Raw genomic sequence first — 25015 nt, forward strand, 5'->3', positions numbered from 1 at the left:
GAAAACGGTACAGAGGCGCTGGAAGCGCACTATAAAAGAGATCCATAAACAGTTTTTTCTAGCTTACACTGCACAAATATTCGTGAGTAAATCGGGCGCACAACATCCTATACGAAGCGATCACCTCTCGCAGATAACCGGTGACAGGCGCACATAAGTTATCACTTGACAACACGATGAAACCAGGCAGCAGTCTCTGCAGTCTCACTTGGATGACAGTGCAAAGAAAAGGGTTATTTTGACCCCGCAGGAAAACAAAACGTGATACAAGTCGCAGAAACAAGTGGACTATACCAAGACCACCTAGCTTAACTGGACGGAACAAATTCATGCGACTGGTACGCTCCCACGTGGATGCCCAAATGAACACTGCAAATAGTCGATGAATTCTCTGAATATTCACCTTTGATGCGCATAATACGTTCATCACGTACCAGAACTTCGCGATAAGAAATACGGTGGCCCGAGAAAAAATTGACAGTTGCCTGCCTTGCCATGCTGTAGCCTTTTCCGTAGCACTTCGCGCTTGGTCAGACCAATACGCATCAGGATCTAACAGCACAAACGGGAGAAATGCTCCAGCGTCGCCTCCCACTCGCCATGCCAGAAAGCATAACTCTTATTCCAGTTTACTTGGGCACCAGTGCAAACGCAGAACCTTTCAACAGTAGTCATGGCTTGTTTAATACTCTCCTTGTCTGTGCAGAAGACGGCGATGTCGTCTGCGTAGGCCAATATTTTAACGTGTGCCGCATGTAGCCTAAAAAAAGCCTGTAATAAGTTCGCTCTGAGTGATGGAGAGACAGAGGGGCTCGAGGTGAATTGCAAACAACAAGGGCGACAATGGGCATCCTTGCCTCACTGATGCGCGAACGTGCAGGCTGTCAGTTAGCTCACTATTAACTATAATCCGCGTAGTACAGTTACTATACGCCATTCTAACTCCCTCAAGTATGACAGAGCCAACGTTAGTGTGTTCTAATATGCTGAAGAGGATCTGGTGTGAGACGCGGTGGAATGCTTTCACCAGATCATACTGCATCATCGCCACATGCTCATCCAGCGCGTCACATCATTCGAGCACACTTCGCGCAACAAGCACGTTTGTCGCGATACTGCGACCTTTGATACCGCATGTCTGGTGTGGACCCACCAGCTTTGTTATTACCCCTTGAAGTCTTTTCGCTAATACCTCCATGAAAATTTTATAACTGATGTTTGTCAAGCTTATCGGACGGTAAGATGCGGCGGACAATCGTTTTACGGGATCATCACTTTTCGGGATGAGCACGACGTGCGACGTCGTGAAAGATAATGGTACCCGTTTCGAATCATACGCTTCGGCGAAAACTCTGAGCAACATCTGAACTACCAAGCACTTGAAGGTTTTAAAAAACGCCGCACCCAGGCCATCGCGCCCTGGTGATTTTCCCGGATTCAACTCATTGATAGCGTCTTCGATTTCACGTACTGTGATAGGATCCTCAAGACGTGCTTTGACGTCATCGTCCAGCTTCGGCATCAATCAAAAGAATTCCTCCTGGAAGCCTTCTACGGCGTCCAGCTGGTGGCCTAGCAGGTTGCTAAAATTCTCAGCTATCACGTGCTTGATAGTCTCGCTATCAGATGTGATTTCGCCACCATTAGCTATCTCACGAATTGCTCTCTGGCACGCGTATCTTTCTTCATCCGATAAAGCACGTTTCGTTGGCCTTTCCCCGACCCGTAGTTTTTCTGCTCTAGCACCTATGATGGCCGATTTGTACTTGTGGGCTTCGAATTCCTCCAGTTGACATTTCACGTCTCTTAATTTGTTGCTGAAATAACCAGGCTGGTTGCTTTCCATGCTGTTGAAAAATTCGAGTTGCTCTCGAAGCATTCGCTCAGTTTTCTCCCATTGATAATTGAGGATGCTACTTTTTTCCATAGCCATAATTTTCACTCTCTGTTTGAGTTCTTCCCATTTAACGGCCAAGAAAGCAGTTGACGGCAAAGCGAGTAGTTTCTCCAATTCTGCTGCTCCTACGCTTACAAGCTGCTCGTCGTCAAGCAGCTTAACATTGAATTTCCCCAGGTCCCAACTGAAATGGCCTCTCACGTGCCTTTTCCCGAACCCGGCGATAACTAAACAGTGGTCGCTGAAAGAGACAGGCTTAACGTCGTACGCTGTGCGCAAAAGGAAGAGTTCAGCTGATATGTAAATCCTGTCCAGCCTAGCGTGGCTGTCACGTTGAAAATGAGTGTACATTGGGCGAGCCCCACTGAAATAAACGCGGCCCAAGTCTTCTAAGCCATTTTCGTGCACTATCTCGGATAGCAACTCGGCACTCTTATCGCGAATTCGATTTCTTGGACTGGTCTTCGGCTGCACATACGCAGTTGAAATCACCTAAGAGCAGTAAGATTTTTTCGCAATTTAAGTGCGTTTTGAGGCACTGGAAAAAAGATTCACGCTCTGTTTCTACGTTTGGTGCATATGCACAGATCACGTGGTAGCTTAAACCAGAAAGGGAGAAATCGACGACCAAGAGGCGTCCGCTCTGGCACGATACAACAGCTTGAACACATATGCCCAAGTTGTCGCGAATGAAAAGGTCGCAACCGCCCGAGCTACCAACCACGTGGCACACAAATATATCAAAGTGTGAGCGAAAGTTCGATGCCATCCGATCTGTGGCTTCCTGGCCCTCTATTTTCGTTTCCTGGACTGCTACTAAGTGCCAGTCACGGTCAAGTAGCAGGTGGTTTAATTGACACTATCGCCTTCAAGCGCCCGGTCCCCGAACATTGAGGCTTGCCGCTCGAAATCCAGTTTCAAATTAATTAGCTATGTCAGAGAAAATTAAAGGTAACTCTCCGAGCGGCACCAAAATCTACGTACCGCAGTCCGGCTTTCAAAAATGTCATGCTGGCCTGAACTGAAAACGAAAAAAGAAAGCGAGGAAGCGAGGTAATAGAGAACAGTTTTGCAAGCAACACAAGTGATAAGAACAGCCTGCTGGCTTTCAAAGATACACAGGTGAACAGAGAACAAAAAGAAGAAAAGAAAAAAATAAAAAAAATAAGGAAAGAAGAACACCGCCATTTCACCCCACTCCCACTCCCTTCACCGACCGCAGCTATCACTACGGAGGCGTGTTATACCCGTGCCACAAGGGCATAGAAAATGACATTCGGTGGCGAAGGCCTTCAGTTCCCGAATGACATTTTTTTCGGCGGCGCTGCTACACGTCCAAAGCGAATGACATTTGACTTGATAATGTCGATCGCAGCAGCTTCCAAGTGAGCATTGGGTGAATAGCAATAAAAAATAAACAAGCGTTTACAAGGTTCATACACATCAGATAATCATTAATTGTAGAAATAAGCATATTACGCTGCCCTGAGTTTTAGTTTCTTGCCTTGTTTTACGACGTTGCAGCCGACCGTAGCAACCTAAGCCAACAATAGTCAGATCCACAGCGTAAATAGAAAATGGCGCCTGTCGCATCGCACCTGTCGCATCTCTCAGAAGATGTTCGCAGAGTTCATTTCTTTACGGCAGCATTCGTGTGTTTCCGTGCAAAGCATCGTGTCCAAGAGCAAATAATTCTGGAGCAGAGACGAGTTATTATGCGCCAGCTTCAGGACATTAAACTTCAATTGATTTCAAACCATTTCAACCTGATCTTTGTATAACGTTCAAAGCACTTCTTTAAGAGTTTAGTGCAGATAAAATACGGGATTTTTTATTTTTAGCTGAATATGATTTCTTTTATTTACGTTAAGGTAAATCGCACTTCGCGAGTTGTGTCGTCGAAATTAGGCATTTCTCAGTCAACTGAGTTCTGGCGAAGGCATTTGGTGGCGAATGGCATTCGGACGAATGCCATTTCGTTTGCCCGTGTGGCACCACGTGAATGGCAATAAATCTGAAGGCATTCGGGGGTAAATGCCATTTTCTCTGATCGTGTGGCACGGGTATCAGCCGCCGACCGTCGTGGTTCACCCGGAATGTTCGGCTTTGGTTTGAGAGGAAATCACCTCACCCCTGGCGCCTTTGTCATTAGTTCCCACCCCCATCATCCTGGCGCGGCTCGCTGCTCGATGTCTGGTCGTGCGGCTGTTTCCCGGGCGCTGTGCTAGCTGGTTCTTGGGTTCTATCCATGCCCTCACCAGTGGGTTGATCCACACATGCCTGAGGCACAGGACGTGATGACGCGGCCTTTGTCACCGACGTGGTCACTGTGACGGGGGTAGGTGCTTGTTCCGGTTCCTTTAGCGGTGCCGCGAGAGGTAGTTTCCCAGGCTGACTCGGCAGAGAAGGAGACGACGTTGGCGGTGCACCCGGGCCGGTGCTTGTCGGAGACGCCACCTGCTCCATGTCCGCCTCATCGATCAGAAGGTCGGCTGAGTCCTCGCTGCTCCCCGGTGCTGTCACGTTGGCGTACGTTCGCTGACACCTGCTGTCTTCATGACCGAAACGCCAGCAAAAACCACACTTTGGAACACGGCACTCACGACGCAAATGGCCGGTGCCACGGCAGCGAAGGCAGAGGGGAGCCCTCCCCATGCACAATGACAAGTGATTTGACTTGACTGATTGATATGTGAGGTTTACCGTGCCACAACCACCATATGATTATGAGAGATGCCGTAGTGGAGGGCTCCGAAAGTTTCGACCACCTGGGGTTCTTTAACGTGCACCCAAATCTGAGCACACGGGCCTACAACATTTCCGCCTCCATCGGAAATGCAGCCGCCGCAGCCGGAATTCGAACCCGCGACCTGCGGGTCAGCAGCCGAGTACCTTAGCCACTAGACCACCGCGGCGGGGCGCACAACGACAAGTGCGACCTCGCCAGTGATACTTAGCTGGTGAAGAAGGTCATCCATTTTAAACCCAGCGTTCATCTTCAGGGTCACGACTCTTGTTGTGGATACCTTATCCACCACCCCCTCGGCACGCCAATGTTCCCTGACGACGTCGGTGACCTTGCTGAAGGGCGCGAAGGCGAGTCGAACGTCCTCGTCAGGCACGCTATGAAGGAGCCAGTGCACCTTCATTCGAATGTCCCTTTTAGCCGGGTCGATGACAACGCAGCGCTTGCCTTTCACTTGCAGTTCACCGATGTTCACGAGCTTCTTCATTGACTCGGCGTCCTTGAAAGTGACGGCCCACACATGGCTCATGCGATACGACCCCAAGGCGATAACATCGGGGAGCAGCAACCGCTGAGACAAGGCATCACGAAAATGTTCAACCTTGTAGAGCAGACTGCTTACGTCGGCGTGCAAAAACAATGTATTTAACACCAACCGACCTGTAGGTAGACTGGACAGAACAGCCTGGTATTCATTTTCGTTCGCCGAATACCTGTTTCCGTGGCCGAGCGTGGCCGCAATCGCCGCTCCGTTAGAGCACATGATAACACGTCCGTACGCTGTCGCGGTTCGAAGCGGTATCGCAATAACCCCTACACCACGAGCAGTTTTCTTTTTGTTACCTGATTTTGGTACCAACCACATATTACAAGCGACACAAGTAGGAAAGTACGAAATGTACAATATTTACGTGATGTAAATATTGGCTTTCATTGACTTAACTGTCAACCAGGATGGTACTGGTTTCATTAAGCTAAAAGTGACGCAAGAGAACCAGAGGCTCCAGTCGTGGTAGCTACACTGGGGGCTCCGGTGCCGCTATATAAATCTCAAGAAACCAGTGAATGCTTTCTCTGAAACAGACACATGCCGGCCGTGCATCCTTATCAAAGTGGCAACCTGCCATTCTCGCTCTCTATATGCAACGAAGGCCCATGAGCATAACTGCATCAAAAGGAGCCCCATCATCGTTGTCTACATTTAGAAATCTAATGCCATGCGGGTACAATGAGAATTCTTTTTTCACTTATCTCTGGAAAACATATAAAAAACCCTCCCAACACTGTAAAAAAACATAATCTACCGTTTCTGGCAGCTTACAAATAAAGCAATGCGTACCTCAACGCAAAAAACACCCTTTTTTCTCCAAAAAACTTTTTAACAGGCTGTGTCCCACTATACAATTAAAAAAGTTTTTGGCTCCCGACGTGTCTTGGATTCTTTTTGCCCTATTTAAAACATCGCTACCTGGACCTCCACTGAATGAACAACTCCGTGCCTTCAGACTGTTCAGTCGATGTTGCAGTAGCTTGTTCCTGCTCGTTGTTCCTTTCGTCTCGTGTTACAGAGCTAACGCTCATCGATTGTTGACTTGGACTACCCACCTTTTCAACTTGAGGCACCTTGCTTTGTTCGTCCTTCGGGCCCTTAGAAAAAGGCGTCAACTCGGGACCCCGACTTCTACAGCTCGCTGCTTCCGCTGCATCAACTTTGTCCATTGTGTGCTCCTAGACATGGTCGCCAGCCATATTCCCGGCCACACTAGCACATGTCTGGACGCACTCGCCGTCTTTGTGGCCATAGCGTCTGCTCTTGCCTCACCGGAGTATGCCAGAGTCGCGGCGTATATGTCCCGTTCACCGACATCTATGCATGGTGGCGCTCGTCCTGGCACAACCAAAAGCGTCGAGATTTCACTCACTCTGATCTGGTGGGGTAGGTCCTCGATGGTCAAACCCGATTGAGTTGCATAGTGATGGTCCTGGTCGAGGTTCCTTTATCGGCGATACCGTTGACGTGCCAACGTTCCGTTGATAATTCTGTCACTCTTCCATAGTTTGCGAGCGCGGAGCACACATCTTCATCCGGTAAATTATGTAGAAACCAATAAAGCTCTAGCCGGATATCCTGCTTGCTGGAGTCGATAACGAGGCAGCGTCTTCCTTTTATCTTTACGTAACCAAGAGCCAGCATAGTCTTTGGGGCATCACAGCCAAGACGGTATTCATGTAGGAAGCGCCCAAGGCGTAACTCAAGCAGCATTTATAGACTAACCAAAGTGTCGCGAACGTCTTCAATACGATACGGCCTTGCCTTAATATCTCTGTGTAGAAAAACAGTATTCATAACACACGCACTTCACCTGTAGGCATTGATGATTGATTGATATGTGGGGTTTAACGTCCCCAAACCACCATATTATTATGAGAGACGCCGTAGTGGAGGGATCCGTATATTTCGACCACCCAGGGTTTCCTCTTTAACGTGCACCCAAATCTGAGCACACGAGCCTACAGCATTTTCGCCTTCATCGAATATGCAGCCGCCACAGTCGGGATTTGCTCCGGCGACCTGCAGAACCTGTAGGCAACTGCGGCAAAACGACTTCATAATCCTGTTTGGTTTTGGCCAAATTTCTGTTTCCGCGGCCCAACTGGGCCGCTGTATCCGCCCCAATGAAGCCCATGATGCACACGTCCGTACAGTCGACCAAAAAATTTGCGGACCACGCTAGTGCGTAGCCAAAAGCCTCTTTGTGACACTTCCGATACGTCAGCGGTAATCGACAGGATTGCAGCGCCCGAGAGGCATCCCTCCCTTAATCGTTGACCTGTCTGTTATCTGATTGCGTACAAATGCATCTCAGCTTTCACTTTTTAACGCGACACACTTTTTGACGTCTGCGCCTACGTGCTTTTTCCTCGAGAGCAGTGAGCACAACTGTTATGAGCACAACTGTTATCAGCCACAATATTTATCACGAAGTGATACATGGCCAACAGAATGCCTTCGAGGCATGCCATGATAGCGCTGATACTGCTATGAAAATAGAAATGTGACGGTAATATTGCAGATAAGCGCTTCGCGTGCGAACTGCGAACTGCGGTACGCATCGGTAGAAAATTGAAAAGCCAGGGATTAGGAAGAAGTGTCATTTCGGCTGTAGCACTGTGGTGGACGGTAGATGGCGCACCACTCGGTGGTGGAGGATGGACACATTTTGCGAGGTCTCCAGATCGACTGCGCAGATAAGTGTTCTTGCATGCTTCAAGCTTGTTTTTATTAATTGATAAGGCAGTAGTGTATACATTTATTGCACTTATTGCATTGAGTGGCTGTTCGGGGGTCAGTCACCTGGTATTTTTCTTGTTTGTGTGTTTTTTGTGCTACCACTGGGTGGAATTGCAAGTACACTGACGACGTAAATTTTTGAAGTAGAGCTTAGGGCTTTGTTTTACCTCGAGCAGTGGCTGTCGCACTCTGTGTCCTTTAATTATCGAGTGAGACGATTAAGATACTTTTGCACTCTTTTGAAATTGTGTCTAAAAGACTGCCAAAAAAGACACGAAGAAAAGTACTGAAAAATGTTCAGGATGCGGGGTGGGTTTGAAAATGGAGGCTGGTGTGGATGTGAATAAAGGGAAAGTGGACACCAATTGCAGACAATGTGAGGTCGAGAAAAAAATAGAGAAAATGACGGTTTCCCTGAGTGAACTGACGATTACAATTGCCTAGCTGGAGACTGCTTTGGCGACAGAACGAGAAAAAAATGAGGACGATAGGAGAAAGGCTTAGGTTAGCCGAGGAGGCACTAGCACAGGAGAACAAAGAAGCGACTGATGGCGTGATTGGTAGAGCACCGGAACCCAGAATGGTGGAGAAGAAAGTTCAGAAAAAAACAGGTTCAACAGTCACAAAACGAAGCTTCCGTGATGTAGTTGTGGGGATGAGAGGGGACAAAGCAACCGACCGTACAAGCGAAAGTAACCTCCATGGTTAAGAAACTTCAGCAGAAAAGTCGCAGCTCGTAATGATCGCCGGGAACTCGAATTTAAATCGACGTGCAGAAGTAAAGAGAGTGTAAGAGGCGACAGGAGGATTTCAATTGGGACGTTCCCAGGACATAAGCTAGAATCAATGATGAGGCAAGCGAGCTCAAAACTGATAACTCACCTAACGGACGAAACCTCGTGATAATTGCAGCGGTCTAAACAATGTCTTTAACGAAAAAGCGGCCAGACTATAGCGACCACACTGGCGAAAGCGGTCGATGACATGCGCGCCATTTCCCCTCAAGTACAGGTACCTCCGGTATGCACGATACCGGAGGTACCGCTTCGTGACGGCCACCTGTAAAGAGCGGTTGTCGACGCAAACAAAGAGATATGGCAGATGAGTCAAGATAAATGCTTTGAAATAGTCGAAATAAACAGAGAGGTGCATAGGTCGGGGGTTTTAACGAGACAGAATTTACTTCGATAGGAGGCTATGTCATGAAGTGGGTTGGCGAATTGCCAGACGCATAGTAGCTTTCGGGGGGGGGGGGTGGCATTCGGACCCCTCAGGGTCCAGGATGGCTAGTAAGGAGGAAAACAACCAGGGGGACTCTTTGACAGGTGGTATAGACAGATACAATCCGAAAGTGCCGCCAATATATCAAAGACAAGTAGAGTCCGTGGTACAAATCCACGTAGGCACGAGGACCGAGTAAACTCAGACTTAGGATATATTAACATGAAGGGGGGGGGCAGAAATAGGTTGAAGTGGGGATCGAGAGATAGAAGAACAGCTAGAGGACAAGAAGCTGATGGTATATGGGTTTTTAGAAACACATAGTAGGGACACAGAACAACTACCTTGTGATCCAGACTATGCATGAAGTTATTGTAATTGAACAGAAGGCAGCAAAAAGAAGGCTGGTATTTATTCATAAAAGAACAGACTGGTAAAGGGTCAAGCAGGAGTGTTGGGAACATTGAGGGCTAAAAGGGAAAGTGGCAGGGCAGATGACGCTCCTAGGTTTTCTATACTCTGGACAGGGGCAAAATTGGCCGATCCCACGTATTGTGAGAATTGATGATGAGCGAAGCACGAATGAGGAAGGTTAAAATGTCACTTTAAGATCAGCACAACGTTAGGAGGCGGATGTAAGTTATGCTGTTCATGACTGCCGTGTCATGATTATCATGTTTGCACCTGGCATTTTTGTTCGTTGTCCATTCACGTCACGCGATAACAAGTTTGGTATATGTGGAGCTAGCAAAGCGACCGTGAGCATGCCAGGAGGGTAGCATGTAATAAGGTTCCTACATGGCACGCATGTCATGATTATCATGTTTGACCAGTCATATATTTTTGACATTCCTTCACGTCACATTATACCCAAATTGATTTATGTGAAACAGCAGCGAAACGACCGCGAGCACAACATGAGCATGGCATGTAGTCATGTTCTTACATAGCATGCATATGATGATTATTATGTTTGCACCAGTCATATACCCTCATCATTCATTCACATCACGTAATACTAAACCTGGTGTATGTGGAGCTAGGGAAACAACCGCGAGCACATCATAAGCGTGGCTTGTAGTAATGCTCTTACATCACACGCATGTCATGATAACCATGTTTGGATCACTTATCTAATTTCATGATTCAATCACGTCACGTAATACCAAATTTGGTGCATGGGAAGTTAGCCAAATGACCACGAGCGCATCATGAACATGCCTACATTCCAGGCATGTAATCATGTTCTTACATGACACGCAGGTCATGATTTCCACGTGAGGTCCTGTCACTTATGTTCACCATGCAGTCACGTCATAGTACACCAGTTTTGCGATATGTCACGTGAACAAAACCATCGCAGAAGCAGCAAGACCATCACATGTAAATTTTGACATTCAAGACATATATATCATGATTTTCATGTTATGACTAGTCAGTTGGGCTCGTCATACATTCATGTTATGCTATACACAATTTGCTATGGTCCGATTATCTAAACAGCCAGGAGAGCTAAAAGCCGGAGGTGAGGTAGCTAGCTAGCTAGCTAGATAGATAGATAGATAGATAGATAGATAGATAGATAGATAGATAGATAGATAGATAGATACGGCCAAACTCGCCGAAGTTCACTAAAACGCTTCGCATTTAAAAGCCAGAGAGGAAAACTAAGAAATGGTGCAGTGCATAAAGAATGACATTGATTAACTAGAAGAAGAGTGGGAGGTAAATTTATTAAGAGATATGAATGCACGCATAGAAAATATCGATGGATATACTGAACAAACAAGGAGAATGCTAATGAATATGTGAGAAAGGCATGATTTAATCATTTGCAACAGTACCCAGAAGTGCGAAGGGCAAATAACATAAGAGGTAGGGAAGGCTGCAGTCGACAATAGATTTCACAATAATGTCACATAGGTTGTGCGATCGGCTAAAGGTGATGAACATAGATGAATTGGGGTCCATAAGCTTAGGAAGTGATGACAAACGTATCAAGCAGAGTTTTCGAAGAGAAATGAAAATTGGAAGGAGGCATTATTAGCAACCACATATTAATATCTATTCAGAAAGGCAAATGGAAACAGCAACTAAGAAGATTGAGAAAATAATCCACGAAGATACTAAAGCAGAACGGACGTACTCAAATCTAACTCTATTGTTTCAGTTAGAGCTTGCTTAGGTACAAATCGAATCAACCGGAAGGAGACAGAAACCGAAGAGCTGGTGGGATGACGAAGTTAAGAGAGCCACAGTAAGACGCCAAGAAGCTTCTAGGTAACACAGGTGTGCTAAATAGAGGGGTGAACCTGAAGATAATGTAAAAAAAATGGGATAGCTTTTTGAGCTGCCGAAGGGAATCGTCAAATCTGATTAGTGAAGTTATTAAAAAAAAGGGGCCCCAATGGATGGCGGAAGTAAACCAACATGATAGAAAGGCAGCTGCAAAGTTTTGGAACCATCTCGATTCCCTGAGTAATAAGACAAGCATGGAACACAGGTTTATAACTACAGTTCAAAAGATTAAGCTAGAAGGGGATGAAGCAATGGAATATATAAGAAAAAATGATGACAGAAAAATTTCAATATCAAAAAGCAGCTGCATGCACCATGCCGGATGAGGATGGACCAATTAGCGCAGCATCTCCAATGGGACAACGAGAGTGGGAAACGGCAGAGAAGAGGGTTCATAATCGCACATAAACAGGCCCTTACGGCATCCCAATTATGCTAATAAGAAAACTAAGACCAAAGTCTAAGCAAACATTAAGAGAGGGAGCGAGCAAAGCAATAACAGATGGCGAATCCCCCAATGGGAGGAAACTAAGCAGAATGAGCATGATCTATAAAGAAAAGGGGAATGAAGCTGATACAAAGAAGTGTCCCTTAGCAGTGACATAAGTAGTTTAAAGGCTGGTGATGCGGATAGTAAAGGAATGACTACAGATATGAATAGAAAATAGGGAGGTGCTGGGAGAACTACAAAATGGGGTCCGCAAACGAAGGAGGGGGTGGACAATCTGTGTTCATTGATGCAGTGTATTGAAATAGCGGAAAAAAAAAAACGCAGGCTCCTGTGGCTGGGATTTTCAGATATCAAGGGAGCTTACGATAGAGTGATTTAAGAAAAATTGTAGGGAATACTGGACACACTAGATGTGAAAGGTGGAATAACTAATCATTTAGAGGATATCTATAGAATTAACAAGGTAGTTATGAAAAGAGAAAGACAGGTATTTGATCCCATAGAGATACAAAGCGTGTTTCGACAAAAATGTCCCTTGTCACTTTCGTTATTTATGCTGTACCTACAAGGACTAGACGCCAAATCAGAGGGGAGTAGACTTGGCTTCAGCTTCTCATTTGCCGAGCAAGGGAAACACGTTGAGCAGTCATTCCCAGCGTTAATAAATGCAGATGATATAGTAATAATTGCCGAAAACAAGGAAGATCTGCAGGCATTGATAGACATCTGTGGTATTGAAGGAGATAGGTTAAATTTGAAGTTCAGCTGTGAAAAATCGGCAATCACAATTTTTAATGATAACAAAGGCAGTGAGCATAAGATACAGGACGTCATGCGAGAAATAGTGGATAACTACAAATACTCTAGCGTATGGATGAATAACTGGGCTTTGTAGTTAAGGGAACACGAAAATTACGTAATGGCTAAGGGTAATAGGAATGCAGCTTTAATGAAAAATAGGGCACTGTGGAACTACAATAAGTGTGATGTTGTGAGAGGGATTCGGAAAGGTGTCATGGTCCTCGGTTTGACGTTCGGAAATGCGGTCTGTGTATGAGGTAAGAGGTTGAAGCAATATTGGAAATCAAATGATGTGGCACAGGTAGACTTGCTTTGGGAGCACACGGGAAGACTCCAAATAAGGGCGTACTGGGTGACATGGGATGGACATTGTTCGAGTGCAGGGAAGCTAGCAGCAAGATATAATTTGAGGTGCGATATTGAAAAACGGGAAAGGAGCGTTGGGTTAGGAACGTTTTCAGGTACTTGTACATAAAGAATATTGATAATGAATGGAAGAAGTGAACTCAAAAATTCAAGCAAGTATTTAGACAACTGCAGACTGCCAAGCCGAAAGGAAATATCGGGAAGAAGGTGAAGTAAACAGAGAGGGACCCGTGGAAGGTTGGAATGCTTACGAAATCATCACTGGCGACAGTGATGATTTCGGGGTAGTTTCGGGACAGTGATGATTATTTTCGGGGTAGTTCTTTGCTGCTACAGGCCAGAACTGGAGTATTGCGGACCAAGACGTACCGAACCAAATACGAAAGCTCCGACATGCCATGTAGTACGTGTGGAGAGGAGGAGGAAATGGCTGAACATATGCTAATGTTCTGTAAAGGGCTCCACCAGATAGTACAAGATAATGGGGCGAAATTTTTGAAGGAATTAGGGTTTAGGGTCAGTGAAGGCAAAATGGTCTTCACTCGCTCCTTGATTGTAGCCACCAACCAGTTAGCCTTCTCGTGCTTATTTCCAGTTGCTTAAAGACCATTTTGCCTTCACTGTCCCTAAACCCTAAATGAAGGACTGAATTTCACTCTCTCTTTGATTGTAGCCCCCAATCAGTTAGCCTCCTCGTGGTTATTTCCACCTGTTTAAATTCATTCCTTCAAAACATAGTGATAGTAGTTAACTTTATGGTTGGTGGTGGGAGCCACCGCCCAATCTAAAGGGCACAGCCAGATCCATCCATTCATCCATCCATCCATCCATTCATCCATCCATCCATCCATCCATCCATCCATCCATCCATCCATCCATCCATCCATCCATCCATCCATCCATCCATCCATCCATCCATCCATCCATCCATCCATCCATCGGTTGGTCCACCCGTCTGTCCGTCTGTCTGTCCCATCCATTTATGCATCCGTCCGTCCGTGCCATCCATCCATCCATCCATCCATCCATCCATCCATCCATCCATCCATCCATCCATCCATCCATCCATCCATCCATCCATCCATCCATCCATCCATCCATCCATCGAATGACCCATCCGTCTATCGGTGGGTCCATCCGTCCGTTTGTCCCATCCACGCATTCACCCACCCATCCGTCCGTCCGTCCGTCCGTCCGTCCATCCATCCATCCATCCATCCATCCATCCATCCATCCATCCATCCATCCATCCATCCATCCATCCATCCATCCATCCATCCATCCATCCATCCGTCCGTCCGGACAGGCAGTGTGGCATGGAGTTACTGTATATGTTACTTTATACAGGAACTCTAGTTTGGCAAGTGCTTGCGTGGTCTGCAGACGTTTTTGGTTGAATATACGCTGTGGTGGCCGGAAGTGGAATTCAATAATGACTACACCCCAAGATTTCTGGTTTTATTCCCGACTTTTAGAATTTGCCATGTGACCACTAAACCATAAGCACGGGTGAAAAAAAGGCATCGTGCTGTGGCCGTGTGCCAGACTGGTTGCTGTGAAGGCCTAAAAACATCAGATATTGCGTCATACGTGCCGCAAGGGTTCTTTAGTCGTGGAGGCTGTAACTGCTTGAGGGACATTTTAATGGGCCCCTTCTATTGCGCAGAAAAAGCGAAGAAATATTCGGCTGTTTCGATGATGTCACTGACATATTCTTGAATATGATTATTTTAGAGTTCCAGAGAATATCTTCTTACACTGGTAAGAAAATAATGGCTAATGTCCCCGGAATAAGTTGATATGTGGAAACGCGTCCTAAAAAACAAAAAATAAACGTGTGCCTGCCAGGGATCGAACCTGGGACCTTCCGCGTATAAAGCGGATGTGACAACCACTACACCACAAGCACCGTTTTTCTTTATTGCCAGTTTGGCACTAGGTATACACATCCATATAAGTCACTGTAAACAATAATATATATTACTATACCACAAGCACTTGTGACTGCGAAGTATTCGAACAGTTGTGTGCGAGATTGGTAAATTTGAACCATGTTGTGAACGTCATGTTCCGCAATATTTCTTCAATTGTGTGGGTAGAAAGAGTTCAAGGATTATTACTTCAGTGTTACGCTGCATTGTGTATGGAATGATCATGAACATTTGGTTGTCCACTTAACTGCCATGGTACTTGTCACAAGGAGTGTGACGTTGTACATAGCAACGTTGCTAGATTATACTGCTACATACGTACAGTCGCATCGAAAAAAAAAAGATGGGTAAAGTAACCGTGGGCAGAGCCACAAAATTGCGGCAGGCGGCGCTGTTACTCGGGAGCACGCCGATAGCGAGCATCCAGGCATGTTCCGTTTTTCAAAGCAAGGGTGGCCGATAGATCAGTGGCAGGAGCGTGATCATAGACATGTCCACGTAGTCTGAGCGCGTTGAGACACGCAAAGAAACGGCGAGTAATGAGGTCATAGCGCTCTTGACTACGTCGGCGCACTGAACTTCCAGCACAATCCCAGCGTAATAAGAAATTAAATGGACGAAATGTACAGCACCAGGATTGTTAAACAAACTTGACAAGTCTGGACATGCGTATAAACATGTTGAGATGTTTGATGAGCGGTGCAGAATATGCGTATCGACCTTCCAGAGCTGTCAGCGGAGGGCGCAATAAACCTAATTCAACCGCTAACGTGATTAGCGTTCACGCATAGAGTCCGAGATGGGCGTCTGAATGCGCCTCTCTGGGGGCAGCATACGCATTTCGCCTTACTGATTTGTGTCGAGAGTTGTGAAAGCTGTGTATAGCAAGGTATATAGACTGGTAGCGAAAGCTCCTTAGAAGCCCATACGTTCATAAAATGGCAACTGATCAGCTGTAGATGGGGCTTCACGCCATGTCTTGCTGTGTGCGCAGCTGTGCAATTAAGAGATCGCGTCTCAGTATTAGGGACGACGGGTATACTGAATAGAGTCGCAGCAAGTGGTGCGCTGCCCCCCCCCCCCCCCCCTATTTTTTTTTCACAGCTGATCGTGGCGCGTAGTGGGACGCTACGCTTCCTCTAGCTGTGTCAACACAAGACATATCGTTCGGACTTGTGTCATATGAAGAATACACGTGCCGAGGCTGGATAATTGGGGTACGTCGGACATGCTACAGCTGGTCGACGCGGTGTGATGAGCTGTGAAAAAAAGGAGGGGGGTGGGCAGCGCACCGCCTGCTGCGACTCTATCCAATTTACCCGTCGTCCCTAATACTGAGACGCAATCTCTTGATTGCAGAGCTGCGCACACAGCAAGAAAACGCGCCCCGATTTCTGCAACGTGCGATTTATTCCATTAATTACGTCACACACACACTCGCGAACAAGTTCATCGCACACACTCGCGAAATGCACGGCGGACGACGCATCGTTGATTCCTTAACTCTGAGACACAATCTCCTAGTTGCACAGCAGCGCACACAGCAAAAGAATTCGCCGCCCCGAATTTCGCAACGCGCGGTTTACGTTCATTTTGTTAATTAAAATGGCCAACGTAGCTCATGCACTGGCGAAATGACCCGCGGACGACACCAAACTCTCGCAGAGAAGCCACAACTACAGGGGCAAATTTTTCCGCCTAATTTGGCAGCAGTCTGGCAACAACTACCCCAAAGTCTGGCAACTGGGGTATGAGATGCCAAACATAATCTTACCGAAAATTTTCGTCGTTGAGCTTGTTGTTTGTGCGATTAGAGCTACCGTGATCTGCATGGTTCATCATTGTTGATTTGATGGAACTGAACTTGTTGGCTGGGTACATTTAGAAGTCAAAACACGCAGTAGTAGAGTAGAATTCTAACGCCGCAGTAAATAAATGCGACATACGAGTACGCGGAAGGCCAGGGAACACCAAACAACACCAATCACATATACACAGCAAACATAGTGGCAAGCATAGCTCGTCTACTGCGTGAAAACCTAAACAATGGCGCCTCGCCCGGCGCACCGCCGTGCTGCATGGCAGCTGAGTTTTAGAGCATACAAAAATATGCTCGTTCATTGCTTATTAATGTGGCTATGCCCATGACTTCCAGCTTTTCCGCTGGGTTGCGAGCACCCGTCTTTTAATTGCAGTTGCCCCGAGAACGCTGTTTGTTTGAATAATTTCCGTCGGCTACCCTTGCTTTGGAAAATTAAATGTGTTTGGCTCGCTCGATATAGACGTGCTCGGTCAAAACAGCGTCGCGTGCAGTGTTGCAGAATGGGCGCCTCCATTGCATTCATATTTAATTCTGGCGAATAAGAACTTGTCCCGATTTCATTCCCTTGAATTCCTTGAAATGAAAAAAAAACTTACCTCATCTTCATTCCGGAAATAGCTGGGCAGTTCAATTTAATTTTTTGTAACTCATGAACGAAGGAAGGACATTTTCATATTTTTATCGAGTTAAGAATGAACGCCCCGTAAAGCTGACGTCATCATACGCATTATGAACTGCAAAAGTACGCAAAATACTCCACTAAGGTCGAAGGATAGTAGCTGAATTGGTAAAATATCAGCTGCTGTTTCGGTCAAAGGTACCCATGTGTCTATAGACAGGGGGGGGGGGGGTATTGCAGAAAAGAGGGCAGCTCTTTATTTTCGGAAATTGATGTAGTTCCATTCTACATTCATTCCTCCAAGTGTGGTCGTCATTCCATTCCGGGGTCATGAAATTGTGGAATGATTCCAGAGTCATTCCAATTCCGGAATGTCCCAATCTCGCGGCTCTGGCAGCCGAATTTTTTTCCCCCTTGAGACTGTATATATATTCAAGGACCTTTTTGACGTGCACGGTAGTTTCAATTCAAGAGGCAGCTTGAGATGAATTTTTTTTTATTGCAGTGTGATGCATTCGCTAATCTATATTCCTAAATCGAAATAGCGCAAATTGCATGTTCTGTGGTCTCCCTTTTATTGCATGCAAGTGAAGCAGCTTTCGAGAAAAAAAAAGAGATGCTTGCTCAGGTCGGTAGTTAGACGCCTTGTCTTGTCCCATTTGATTTCTGCAATAGGCTGCGGAGACACTTCGGAATATCCAAACACATATATAATATCATCTTTTTTTTTCATTCATTTTATGTTCTGATGAAGTCGAATGTAGGGTGCACGCTAAAGAACCCCAGGTGGTCAAAATTTCCGGAGCCCTCCACTACGGCGTCTCTCATAATCATATGGTGGTTTTGGGACGTTAAACCCCACAAATCAATCAATCAAGTCGAATGTATACAGTCAGTGCACAATGGTCATGTCCTGCGTGACAGCCTTCGGTCGATAGTGAATATCACATCGAAACGTATTAGATACCGCATATCATGCAGCTGTGAACGCAATGTTACACACTTGTTTGTCAAGAACAAGAGTTAAAATTGTCGTTTACCGTTTATAATCTTAATATCCGGATCCCAAGAGTAAATTTAATGTCCTGACTTTCATTTGCGCTAATAACACCCGGTTCACTTGGACGCGTATAATGCAACTAGAAATTAGGACCTCAAGTGCCTTAATATCTTTAAATTGTCAACCTCACTTGACTTGACCTAACGGCAGTAAAGGCTCAGTGATGATGGTGCAATAAACGTATTTTCGTTTTACCTTGAGTTCGAAAGTTTCATCAAATGCGACATCACAAAGCCCGTTCTATATAATTAATAAGCGTTTTCAATTACAGTCAACAGCCTTACTTGCTTCGGAAACGAAACTCGCTTCAACGTGGTGAACATCTTCAGTTTCGATGCTGGTGATTATTCTGAGTACTTTTAAAAAAATTTTGATAATATATATATGAACGCCATGAAATTGCGTACGTCATGGAGCATCTTTGTTTTTTTTTAAGTGCATCTTAGCTGCCCTTCAAATAGTGACCAATATGTGCTGTTCTTGCCGACAAACATTCTTTTAACGGAATACCGTTAAGGAGCTCGTTTTGCAGAAATCCCTTTGTTGGTGTCGGCGTGGACGTAGGCGTTGTTGGTTGTGAGCGAAAAATTATCACCCTGTGTGCGGACGCAAAATAACAAGATGCAAATAAAACAAACAATAAACATTGGCGGATCCGAGTGAAGATAAAACCCAAGCGATTTGCGTGGCAAACAGGTGTTCTGCCTCACAGCCACGTGCCCGCTTGAAAATACAGTTAAAATGACTTCCTCTGCTTGAAAATGCAGTGGAAATAACGTCCATGATTTACAAACACACGCGTATTCTATACAGGTGTCACAACACAACATGTAATATTGCAGTAATATTGCGTGGTGCAGACGTGTATTGTCATCGTGTGTCAGAACATGTGATTATCATAATAGCTCCGTGATTTAAATCAGACCACCCATTGCAAAAAGGCAGACAAATTACTGCGTGTATTCCCTTAAGACAACACAGTGGGCATGTAGTGGATGCATAGCAAGTTACAAAGCATTTCGCCCATATACCAAGGGGAACTCCGGTGTTTTTTTTTCAATATTCACCTATTTGAATTAAACTTTGAACATATGTGAACGTTCGTACTACGGTGATATGTGCCGAATTATACAACAGTTGTTCGTTAAGTTTTCTTTCAAAACAAACCTTAAAATTGGCAGCCGAATTCGGGATCACACTTGTAAACGCAGAACACCCCGTGTAGGTGACGTAAGTGTCTGCTCTTTTCCAAAAACCCCACCTTTCCCAGCTTACAGATGCAGCGCACTCTTTCTTCTACGAGGTGACCACAACACAAGCACAGTTCAGTTTTGTCAGCTGCATACATCATCTTCGTGGACGTCGGGTGTTATCATAATGAGCAACGAGGAAATACATTCGGTGCACGTCAGACGCCTGACGTTCTGGTGGGTCGAAATCAAAAAGCGATGTTTCCACTCTCAGATAGTAGCCGTAATCAACCCTGAATGTGTCATTGGTAATTTCTGACGAGCTGCACCGTAAAAAAATTACTACGAGGTGGGAGTAAAACGCTTGACTTCTTTCGAACCCCCTATTCGGAGTAATTTTCGCTCTGTACCTCTGGAGCAAAGTGTTCACTGTGGCAGACCGGAGCAATTGCGTGGCACACCCGGAGCATTTTTCACTGATATTTCAATCTGGCCAGCCGGAGTAATTGCATGGCGCCACCGGAGCATTTTTTACCGGTCTTTACGTAATCGCTCTGCAGGCCAGCCGAAGTGACGAGTGAAGGCGTGGAACCTCGGGAGCTTTTTTTCGCAGGTTTTCTACTCCCGCTATCTGGAGCTTTTGCGGGGCACTTTTTACGAATGTTTTTACTTCGTCCGGACGCAATGTTAGTAAGATGTATTAATATTTGTTTAAATGAGTTTGCTCCTCTATTTTTTATTATATTTTGATCGTCGTGTCGTGCGCCGGTTATATGGAGGAATTCTCAATTCTGATGCAAGCACTGCTGAGTTAGTGTATTTTTTTTCACAGAGCTCTAGCAGGTGAAACTAACAAAAAACACTTGAGTTCTTATTTTTTGATGTATTCAAAATAAGCTACCGTTTCTGGTTTATTGCCCATCCTTTGAAAAAATAAGCCAAGAAGAAACGCGCATAAAAAGAGCCACCAAAAATAAAACAAAAGAAGACAGATCATGTTAAATCGACAGCACTCAAGTTTGAAGCAAAGCGCTTCGAAATGAAGCCCAGAATGCTCTAAAACGATGCACGACAAACGAAGAAAGTGGGGCCTCTGAGAACAACTGTTCACTATCTTCGAAGAACCGTTCATCAGCTTCACTTACGACTCAAGGGTTCAGCTGATTGCTTCCTGCATAATTGAGCAAAAAATATTTACACACGGGAACTGCAAATCATGTGAGCGGCACGGAATCTGAGGACACTGAAGACACTGGTACTCGTTAAATTCTGTACAGTCTGCGAGTACACGAGAATATTTTTACTAGCTTCGGAAACCGACCATGATCACAAAAACACAGAAACAGCCTTCAATATCAGGAAGCCGATTTTATGTACTCCGGTGTCAGACAGCCATTACGCCGTAAAAACACACCTCCTTGACACGAACAAAGTTGAAAGAGGACAAATGTTTTCCATATATTTCTAAATCGATTGCCGTACTCTTGCTAAACATTCGAAAGCTTTTTTTTAAAACTAAAATGAGCGAATTTTGGTAATTCCGAAGAAAACATCAGGAATGCCTCTCCAGATCAATTGCTAATTTTAGCAGATATATTACTGATATTACACTGACACTTTAGTTGGCGCTCATCGGCATACTTCAGGCAATTTATACCCTTACAGTTTGTATGTTTGTGGCCTGTCTTTTAGGAAAGCGTACCTTCATTCTGCTTTGGAAAGTAATCTTCGAAGAAGTTGGCATTGTTTTTGTTTTATTTTTTATTTAGTACTGGCCACCTTGTTTTGATACTTGTTGCAGTGAAAATTCCTCAAAGTGCTGTTATTGCATGAGTTATTGTTACTGGTCTCGTATCTCTTTTCCTACCTCTTTTTCTTGTTCTAAAAGCAGGACGACCCCCGAAGGTTAATATGTCAGATAACACCTATACAATAAAAAACTTTCACCAAAATGGGTGCTTGTATAGGTTCTAAAAGTCTGCCTCAAACCGATTGCCTCAGCTCAACTCACTACAACACTGATTTCAGTTATTCATGTTTTATTAGTACAGCTTACATGATAGATGAAAATGTTTTTTACGCAGTGGTAGACCTCAACCCGGCGTTTGTTTATATAGAAAGCTGACAGATATTACCACTTTTGTATGACGACAATACAAATTAAAACATTTTTAACCTGTAAGGTTTACTTATAACAAGTATTACCTATTTATAGAATCAACGCACAACCATAAAATTTTTCATTATTTAATATCTAGTCAGCGCTTGAAATGTTAGAGTGGTGTGATTAAAACTACCGATGTTATGTTAAGAAAAAGACTCGTAGGCCGAATGACGCATTATCAGAATTTCCACTGAAGTTTAGTGACGTGCTGGAAAATTTGCCAGTTTACTGTTTACTCATCAACCCAACATTACCTATCTTAGCACTACGTGACATATAAATCAAATGACACAGATAATTCAAGAAGAGCTCATTCACCAGTTTTCAACCACACCAGCGACTGCCGAGTCTCACCACTCGAGAGATCACAATGTGTCGATCGCTGCAAAGAACCATCACACGATTACCGTTCCCACAACTCCCTTTTGTCGATGATAACCTTCGTTGCTGCTTGTAGTCGCTTGTGATATCCAGAAGGTGCACAGAACGATTTCATTTTCCCGAACGCGGCCAAACCCTTCACACAATCCTCACTGCACCGGCTTGGTTTGCGCCATGTTGGTTTTTGGGGAACGGCCACCCGGCGGCGAGGCTGCCTACGTCACTCCTCAAACAGCCAATCAACGCCGCTGAGCGAGGAGCTGGAGCAATTGGGGAGCATCCACCAGGGCAAAAGCGATGTGCCGTATCATTTACGGAGCAACCATGGGAGCATAATCAGGCGATTGACCCCGTTTTCCTGCGGTTTTTTTTTCGTCCGGCACCCACCGAAGGAAACGGTGGAAAATGAATGTATTTGCTCCGGTACAAACTGGTTTGAGTGAGGCCATCGGAGCAGGGCGGGCACATCATTCCCCGATTCCCCCCAGCTGGGTATATTTTTGTTTACAGTGTAACACAGCTTGATTCCGCGTCGAATGAAATTGGCAACTTGCTTTTCGCACTTCAGATGAGGCACGTGTGCTTTCTTCACACCCTGGCCAGCCGTGTTGGAGTGTAGCAGATCTCGTGACGCCACGGGCGACGGATTCCTAACGTTATCCGATACCCACCAAGAATGACGGACAGCTCCCTGTTTGGGTTTTGACTCGCTGTTTATTGCTTCATTAAAATTATTGATGAGTCCTTGGGCAAAATGAACCACCCTAGCTTTTGTAGGACTGTCAATACCATTTGAAAACAGCATTATCCCTGTATGGTCAAAAATGCACCAGAGTTCCCCTTTCGGTGCGTCCATGGTTACACCGAAGCGAAACAGTTTTTCATAACATAGACATTGATCTAATCCATCTGCAACAATGTTTTGAAAAGTTTCATTTTATTCAACCATAGATGAATATTGAATGCATTCATGTACTCGCTTGCAATGGCGAGGTACATTGCGCCTGCGTTGCGAATTACGTCTTATTTTTATGTTAAAGCTGCTGCAGTTCCACAGTAATATATTTATGTACCCTTGCATTACTTCTGAATTAAATGCCACGTCCTTGAACAGCCGAGTTCTTTCATTCACTGAGTGTACTTGCAATGTTCAAAATAATCTCTAGTATATGTAACTAAGGCTGTGTGCAGCCCTGGCATACTTGGCCACAGGCTGGTACGCGCTAAAGTGCCCCGCAGAGGTGGGAATAAGGCCTTGTTTTCAGAAATAGTAAAATACTAAAATTATCTCTGCAGTGGGATAGCGTAGACATAAAGCCACGGTTCTCAGTTAGACACCCATAAACACAGCTTTTTGCTCCATACAATTTTAGGCCTTTTTGACAGAAACAATTCTCCTTTACATGACCGCGTAAAATAGCAGCACTTCTCAGAAAAACCAGAGTGTTCTGCAACGACAACGTGCATATTATTTGAATGTATGCGCACGCAATGCTACGAGAACGAACCTTTAAGCAGTACGACCCTGAAAGCAAACGTGAGCAGGATACTGCGAAACATGACCTCGTCACGTGCGATGACATAACGCACGTGTATGAGAAAAACCTCTAGTGAAACGGCCGCAAAGGCTCACGGCATTGCACTCACGATGCTGAAAATTCTAAACTTCATGTTTTAGGAGAGGACTGGATACGCTTGTTGTGCAAGTTAACCAACTTTTTCACGGGGATATGTTGGCAACTGACCAACAAGTAAGAATCGACATGGCCGCTCGGCAACCTTAGCGGCGAATATGGATGGCAACTGGGTGGCCTGACAAATAGCAGGCGGCGACTAGCAGCTGCGCTGTTGCAGAATCACCACCCTATGTAAAACCGAGTGGGAGGCGTGTGTGTATGAAGGCTCCCTACTGTGCAATAGAGTAACTCCATGCGCGCTGTCCCGCATAAAGTGTGGCCATTCTTTGAAAGCCTCGATGCCACCTAGCCTCATGGATCCGCCATGTTCTACCCATCGCCGCGGTTTGTTTAAACGTGCGCGCGGCGCCTGTCACACTGACGCCCTTCTGATTCATTGTGAGGTCTGCAAGATTAGTGCATGTTGCGTGCCATTGTGCACGAACCATTCTATAGGAATGAATCGACAATCTTTTCTTTCTGAAGGGATCATAAAACGTGAATTTTGTTAACAGTGAGAATAAACCACAACAAGTGGCAGCCGAGAAATGCTTCCTGTGTATGCAAGCTTTTTTGTTTCGTGCCTGCTTTTCCTTGAGGCGTCGGATACTTCTGGGAAAATTTTTAAAAAGGCATGTGAATTACTAGCTACGCAGTCAGAGATACTTCAAGTTACGTGTGAAGTTTTTATGGCGTGTTCGTGCAACTTTAGCGGGCATTTGTCGCACTTTAACATGATGAAACGTTCAGCTAACTATAGGAACGTCAAAATTGTTTTTTCTTTACTTCTTTATTTATTTCTTTCTTTCTTTTCTTCCTTCTTTCTTTCTTTCTTTGCTTTTTTTTCTTTGGCGGCCATTGCGTTTCGCAACGACAGCCATTTTGGTTTTCTTGTGGCTCCTCCAATAGTCGCTGGAAGTTGCGAATACATGCGCACATAGAAGCGCAGGTATGAGCAATATAAAATATCATTGAACGTCCGCCTAATTCCCCCTCCCTCGGAAGAAATTTCTGGCTACGTCCCGGCTAAATGATGTGAAATGTTTTACTTCGATGCTGTAAGAATAATGCTCCCACAGTAACGCCACACTCGCGTTGTC

At 45.2% G+C, this 25015-nt stretch overlaps 1 protein-coding gene and 1 non-coding gene across 5 annotated transcripts in view; one reads left to right on the plus strand and one right to left on the minus strand.

The window, feature by feature from the left end:
• The window catches only part of LOC119161271 (arylsulfatase B), a 150798-nt gene that overhangs the window by 83049 nt on the left and 42734 nt on the right, over positions 1-25015 (plus strand). The window lies entirely within an intron of this gene.
• On the minus strand, positions 14909-14981 carry TRNAI-UAU (transfer RNA isoleucine (anticodon UAU)). The gene has a single exon. It is a non-coding gene; the product is annotated as a tRNA-Ile (tRNA).

Source organism: Rhipicephalus microplus, chromosome X, assembly GCF_043290135.1.
Source record: "Rhipicephalus microplus isolate Deutch F79 chromosome X, USDA_Rmic, whole genome shotgun sequence".
In the NCBI taxonomy this organism is placed as follows: domain Eukaryota; kingdom Metazoa; phylum Arthropoda; class Arachnida; order Ixodida; family Ixodidae; genus Rhipicephalus; species Rhipicephalus microplus.